Source organism: Pinus tabuliformis, chromosome 3_1, assembly GCF_031772625.1.
Source record: "Pinus tabuliformis cultivar Carrire ecotype Pingquan chromosome 3_1, CPIR1, whole genome shotgun sequence".
In the NCBI taxonomy this organism is placed as follows: domain Eukaryota; kingdom Viridiplantae; phylum Streptophyta; class Pinopsida; order Pinales; family Pinaceae; genus Pinus; species Pinus tabuliformis.
The window spans coordinates 888,452,160-888,460,160 of NC_142301.1; positions in this window are offsets into that span (position 1 = coordinate 888,452,160).

Genomic DNA, 8,001 nt, shown 5'->3' on the forward strand with positions numbered 1-8,001 from the left:
TCAAACAAAGGTAGTAGGTATTGTTTGATCATGAGTGTCTTTGAGAAGATCTTCTTCCAATTCATTATCAAATGCTGCCTCTATCATGTGACATTGTATGTGGGATCTGGATTCAGCTTGGTTAATAAAGTTGTTAATAACATCATCCTTTGTTTGATCTTTAAAATCGAGGGCATCTTCTATGGTTAATGGGGATCTAATGTTTTCAGTGAGGTATGATACAGGATGTTTGTTAGTTTTTATTATTGTTACACTTGGCTGGGCTGGAGGGTATAAGGCTAGATTCTTGATGTTACTCCCTCTAGTTATGGTCATACTGCCTTGTCGGTAGCCAATGTAAACATCAGCGGTTGCAAGCCAAGGTCTGCCTAAAATTAACGAATGTCCATCAAGTCGATTTTTGGGGTTTATTATCAGAAAGTCGACACGACTTTCCTAGGAATCAACAGATACCATGACATCATGTAGTGTGCCTTCTGGCCTAACCATTGATCGGTCAACCAATTCTAATAAAGTGGAAGTCGGTTCTACTAATGTAATGCCCAGTTTTTGACAAGTGGTGGTTGCTAAGATATTAATTTCAGTCCAAAGATCAACTAAGGCATTTGAAAAGGTTTGCCCATTGATTTGTACTGTCACTATTGGATTTCCTGGGTCTTCATATTTGACAGGTGCCTCTCTTCCTAATAACAGGTCAGATAAGGTGCCAACTACTTGGACTATTGGGTTATTTGTTATTCTCCTCAGTTTTTTATATAGAGTTCTCTAATGGTCTTTGCATATATTGGGATATCTAGGATAACTTGGAGGAGTGAGATTTTTATGTACAAATTCTTAAGTTCTCCCAGAATATCAAAGTCAGGATGTTCTATAGGATGCGGTACAATTAATCGTTCTAGGAATGGGGGAGAAGATGTGGTTGTTTGATTATGAGTCTATTGTCTGATCACATCCTATTCTTGTGATGGTTGTTCTACAGGTAACTGATTTTCAATTTGAACAGTTTTATCTCCCTCTGTTTCTACAACACGCCCAGACCTTAATTGAAGGTCATTGCACTCCCTTAGATTGGTTTCTAGTTCTGGCGTTTCGATTATTTGAATAGATTGAACTGGTATGTTATTTGGGTTTGGGTTGGGTTGGGCTGGGGGTTTTGTTGTAGTGCTGGTAGTGTAGGTTGAGGGAGTGGAATGGTTCCTATTGGCTGATTCATCGGTCTTTGCCAGTTTGTCTGCCAGGCTTGACTCTGCGAAGTAGGAGGGGGCCATTGTGTTGGATACAAATTATTTTGCCAATATGGTGGAGCATAGGGAAAATTTGGCCAATTAGACTGGCTTGTTTGGTTCGGCCATGGAGAGGATGAAGGAAATGGTTGTTATGACCAATTTGGGAAGGGGGGTTGATTTTGCCACATTGTATTATATTGCTGAGCATGATATTGCGGAGGATGAAAATAAGAAGCTGGATCGGGGAACATACCTGATTGTCACGGTCACCATTGACGGCGCTGATTAAGTAGGTACACTGGTTCTGGTTCTTCTTCCGCTTCTTTGTATACTGCTTTGAAACCAGGAAGTGAGAGACAACTTTCTATAAAGTGGTCTTTTGTACAAATGGCGCAGACTTGAATTGCATCTAATGGGCACTCTTGTGGCTGTGTTTCTTTCTGCATCTGGGACAGAAGATTGCCAGATTTTGCTCTGCCTTTGCTTGTTTCTGCTTGGCTTGCATAATATCAAGCTATGTTGTCAGAGTCCCCAATATATTAGTTTTGAAATTTTCTAATAAATTTCCAATTTCTGCGTGAGTTACTCCTTATGCAGAGATCTTGTTGTCCCTTGTAAACCTGTCATGTTCTGTTGGTTTTAGTCTTGTGCTACCTCGCGAACTCCTGATACATAAATCAATAATGTCAACAAAATTTTCTTGATAAATATCTCCTTTTCCCATAATATTTAGTGTTTCAATCCATTGTTCCTTCATACCTTTAACTAATTTTGTTTTTAATACATTATCAGGTAAGGGTAATGATGCATAAGGAGATCTCTGAAGATTACACTGAAAACGTTCAACATATTCTTCTAATGTTTCATTAGGTCGAGTTACCATCTGAAATATTTCATCTTTTAACTCTCTAGACCTACAATAATCTTGATATTTCTTCAGAAAAGCACCTTTCATTTGATCCCAGTTATTTATAACACCTCCACCCAACCCCATAAATCATCATAAAGCAGCCCCTTTCAATGTAGAGGGAAATAATTTCAGCTTTTAGGGATTAGTGGTATATTCATATCCTCTGCGCAACACATCAAATTCAAATAAAAATGCATCTGGATCTTCTGATGTAAGGCCATGGAATGTAGGGATGTGTTGGAGCGGAATGGCATTCATGGGTGCATTAGCTCCAGTATCTACAATGAGATATTGCAATGTGGAGGTTTGGGTGTTTGGCTGGTTCTGGGCCATTTGGTCAAATATGTGCCAATAACCTTCTGGGATGTCTAGGAGGGTATTCCTAGGTTGACTAGAAGGAGCAAGAATGGCCTTAACAACACTTCCTTGATCTGGAATAATGAGAGTTCCTTGCTGAATCAATGTTTGGGGAGATTCTTTGTTTTGGATAATCTTTACAAAACTTCCCTTATCTGGGCTGATTAATGGCTGAATTATCCCAAGAGGAGATCTTGGTTCTTCAATTTCCCCTGTTTTTCCTCTTCCTTCGCAGAGGTTGCTGAGGTTCCCTTCTTGCAATGATTTTGGGCTAGAATTCTCAATTTCTTGAAAATCTTGCTCCTTAGTTTGGCTATGCACCTCAACAAAGGCTATAGATGGTGATCCTGTGGCTTGAAGGGAACTAGTAGGTTGTCTAGAAGCAACTTTTCTAGGTCCTACTAAAGGCTGAGATTCTGCTTTCTTAAGGATTTCGTCTATAAAGGTCGATTAGCCAAGGGTCACCGGCCCCTTAGATTTTTCAGGTTTGGGTAGTGGTTTAGGATTCTTTTCAGGCTTTTTCTGCTTAGTCATGCACACAAATCAAATGCTAATTTCTACCCAAAACAACAACAAATCTATAGGAAAGCAGGCAGGGGAGCAGGGCTATTACATGCTCCGTACATAGGTTCTTACCTTCCATTTTTAAAACCCAATTCTCTCCTAGCAGGTACTTACACTACTCTGAAAAGAAATAAATGGCTACACTCTATCCTGGCAGCGGTGCCAAAATGTCAAGCAGTAAAAAAGGTCTTTTTCACCTCTATTTACCCTACATTAATTTTCAATCTAGGTACAATTTGTTATCTCAAAGAGTGTATTCAGTCTGAGGCGGTAATTTGTCAGAGTAATGTTAGTAGTATAGTGCTTTAAATACAAGAGTAAATGGATGCTTGGAATAAAATCTACTTTCAAAAAGAAACTTAACACTCTGAGACTTAAATCATTCACTATAGCAACTTATCAGTCAAGGGTGCAGTAATAATAACTCCTACCTCTGTAAACTAATGTAATTGAGAAGCAATTTAAGGAAAAGATCATCAACCTGGGAACTGGACAACAACTGTCAATGTTCACTACAGTTTCAGATCGTTCTGTGCACATCAAAGTAATGATAATTCAAATAACAGGAAATGGAATAGCGACTGGTCTATTTAACTCGATTGAACAACAAAGCTTTAACCTACGAAAATGAAGCAGTAATTGCAATCTTCACTCAGAAATGATTTGAATAGCAAACGGAAATGGGACAGCAAACTAAAGGAAGCTATGAAATATTGAACAGCAACCTGAATCAAATGTAAATGCACAGCAAACCAAATCAAATATTACACGCAACACTTTTCTGTTGAAGGAACAATAATCTGAGTTTCGGCATAACAATTGTTAATCACGGTTGTGAAGAAACAACAATTGCGATCACGGTGGAACAACAGTCCCAATGAACAACAATCACACTTGGGAGTAAACCATAGATAAATAGACAGTAATACCAATTTATAAACACACAACATTGTTACTCTGTAATCGAACAGTAATGGTAATTTGTAAGGAACAACAATGTTATACAATAATATCAGTTTGTTAAAGGAACAACAATACGATATAACTTCAGAACGAGTAGCATAACATTCCTGTGCAGAGAATAACCTTACTATTCAAATAGGAATGAAATATAATAGAGCTAATACATGAAATAATAAGGAACACTATATTACTAAGCAAAGTAGATAAGAGAAATCAAACCACACACAACTTGGAATCGAGAATTAATGATACAGGAAGCAAGTGATCCACCAAGGTCGGGCCCTTAGCCTCCAAGGACACACTGCTTATGATTACTCCAAAATCAAAGATGGAACGACAACATAGTTTATATATTAAGCATCAAAACAGAGTTACAGTAATCACTCTTTTAGAGAGAGTCGATGATCAAAGTTTCAGTTACAATAGTGAATTTCATAAAAACAACAATAGCTCATCCCGTTGGGCTAGCAATGTTGTCCCTTCTAATAGCATTCGAGCAGAGATATCAACGATACAGAGAATCGTTAAGGTAGCGATCCCTCAGGATCAAAGGATCCCGAGGGATTCACCATATTGTTAGCTCTCAATTAACTTCTCGTTCTCTTGCACCGATTTGGTATCTCCTCTTCCTTTTCCTAGCTTGTATGCTCGAATCTGGATTGCCTCATTTGGATGTGGTTCTCTGTCAAAGGGATAGAAATTGATTTCATCTTGTCATTTCCTTTAGAATGGAGATTTTCCGTTTTCCTCTTTTTCTGCATAGGAAAAGGGTAATTATTAGTCATTTTATGTTGCACACAAATCTTCTAAACTTTATCATAATCTTTCATCATGTACCTATTTCATAATGTAAAGAAGTTATGATTTTAAGGAAAGGATGACAAAATAGGTGGTAATTACATACCTTCTCTAGTGCTCAACAGAAACTATCTATGAATTGAGAGTTTGGCCCTACAGAACCTTCTTCTGAGATTGTCTTCTAAGGATAGACTCTCCCAATTTCAGGATTAGTTTCGACCAACTCTCCTTCTCCTAATTTGAGCTTTGATCTAGTTAGCATTCACAGATAAATCCAACACAATCTTATCTAACCTTAACAACCTTGCGCTCTGATACCACTTGATCTGAAATTCACTCGTGAGTGATCTTAGTTAAATAATTAATGAATGAAGGTATTACAGACTCATGTGTTGGTGTGTGTCTATGTTATCTTAGGCAACAAATTGATCATATTGAAAAATACACAGACACTGGAAAAATGGACAACATTAAGCAAACACAAGAACACAATGAATTAATAAGGAGTTCACTCTATCCTCTAGGGTTATGTCTCCGGTCTAGCTTTCAGTGGTGGCCTTTTCTTATTGTGTCCTTAAAGCAGAGTTTTTTACAATGCAGAGCTCAATTTGAGTCTCCTGAAATAGATAATGCTTAGTAGGGTGGTTCTTGGATTCCCCAAGCCACTAGAGTGCACAGACTCTTCCTTACCAAGTCTCGACCTCACTGGTCTTAATGGGATGAGCCCAATTCGGTACTCGTTTTCCCGACAGATATCCTCTTAGGGATTGCTCGAACCTATCAAGCCTTCTATCTACTCGATGCTACCTTATTCTACAGGTTAGCTCAACTCTCTGTTTTCTGCTTCTTGTTTATTCTTTGTTCTATCTCTCTATCTCACTGTCTCCTTCTTTCTTACAGTGCTTTCTTGCTTTCGCTTCACATTCCCTCTCGTTATCTGTCTGTTCATGGCTTAAAGCCAAGACATCCTTGATTGTTTGCTTCCTCTTCCGCCTCTTTGGATTTCCCTTTGCTGTTTGCTTGGACTTCCCTGCCTCTGCGTTATCACCACTGTGTAATGTCTTGTTGAAGCCCCGAAAATCGGGTCTACAACAAGGGGGATACCCACCCGGTCCGGACCTTGGTTAGTAGCTCCTTTTCCATTTGGTATAGTGGGTCCAATTGGGGATATGGGACCAGTTTCCCAATATAGGTGTTTGTGTGTTGAGAATTTATATTTCTTAACTAATTATTTCTAAGTAAAATGATTTCTTTATTCTAAATCTAATCTATCAACATGCAATTATAATCTAATAAATAGAAATATCTAATTCTAAACTAACCCGGGATGTAATATTTCCTTTATGCCATCTAAAATGATTTCAAATGACAGTTGGTAATAAAGATCATTCAACTGCTTTGAGAAAAGAATTCAATAAAGATAAACCATTTCATATAAAAAGTTAGATGAAACAGTTGTGAAAAACATATCGCATAGTAAGCTACTCATATACTAAGCATAAATAAATAGCTATCACCGTACAAAAGTGCCAAATGATAACTCAAGCATTTAAGCATTCATATATAAATAACTGAACATGAATATCACCATAACACATAAGCAGAAACAGTTAAGAGATAAAAGTACCATTTATAGCTAGTTCTACTCATGATCTCCAACAATAATGATCTATTTCTTCTTAATCCAACATCCACTAAGAGTACAGAAGTGCAACATCAGTAGTAGATATTAAATGCAGATATCAATAAATCATGTTCCATTCATTCATCAAAACCTCCTCAGAGGGTGCAAAAGTGCATGTTCTGAGGATAATTTTTTGACAAATTTCTGGACCCTGCTCTAAATGCATGAGAAGGGTTTAAATACTACTAACTAATTCTAAAAATAATTTATTACAAAAATGTAGGATGCGGTTTAACTGACCGTCCTCATTTCAGGAAAAAATAAAGCAAAATTAAAACTAAAACTGAATCTAAAACTAAAACTACTAACTAACTATTTATGTATCTGCTCCTTGAAGTCACAAGTGTTTAGCATTTGCTTGAGGAGAGTTGGTTGGCTGACTTCCGATTTTAGCTATCCTGCGAAAACGGAATTGGTAAGAGTTGGCATCATCTTCTCAGTAGAATTGATGACACATTTGAGAGTCATACACTGCTGTGTGGTTTTACCAAGTACGCCCAATAAGAATCCCAATTCAACTTGGTTAACCTTTGGATTGACTCTGCCTTTTCTTAAGCCTTCTGTCTCCAACTTGTTTGTAGATGCTGCACCTTTGGTAGATATCTACATATCGCTTGATGATATACCTGATAAATATTACTGGTTTTGAGTTCCAATTCTACTTTCCGTCTTTAGCGCTTTTTTCCTACAAATTTCCGCGCTTACAGGCGACTGAGCAATTTGAGGCTTTCCATCTCCAGGGGTTTTGCTTGGCTAGTGCAATCAGAAATTGCCTCCGTTTCTAGATCCGAGCTCCCCTGATGCGATTTTTGCCTCTTGCACGTTTTGTTAAAGGATATAAAGCTTAAATTTTGTAGAAAGAACGGTTTTATACATTCTTGGTTTTGAGCTTTGATTTCTTTATACGTGATATCAACATTATTTAGTACTCATTTAACCATGTGCGTATACGGGAGAATTTTGGGTCTTGCTGCTATCCTATGCAAGAATGAACATGCTAGATCTGTAATAGACGCCTCAGGAGACTCGTGTGAGCCTGCAGTGGCCGTTACCTCCATTACCTTGGGATATTCTTCCTCAAGTAAACTATACATGCCTTCCCAAGTAGTGATACCGGTGTCTTTGTTGCAGGTGGTGTCTGTATACAAGGGAGTCATCTCTTTATCTTCAATACCGGGGGCTTTACCCTCTTTTTCCCATAATATGTTGAACTTTGCTCTGTATACTTCTCGGTTCTTCGCTCCTACATCTTACAAATGAGGTGAGAATGATGATAAAAAAAGGTGACGGGAAAGCTTTAAATGCAAAAAACATATAAAAGATATCACCTTATGTGAACTGGCTCCTTGATAACATCAAAACCATATTTCATTAATGATTGCCAACTAACTCGTTAATTAACATAAATGCGCATGACCAGGCCTCGGTTTATGGAAAAAACTTTTGTCGAACAACGAGCTGTGCAGATCTGTGATAAGACGATTTTGCGATTTGCTTTG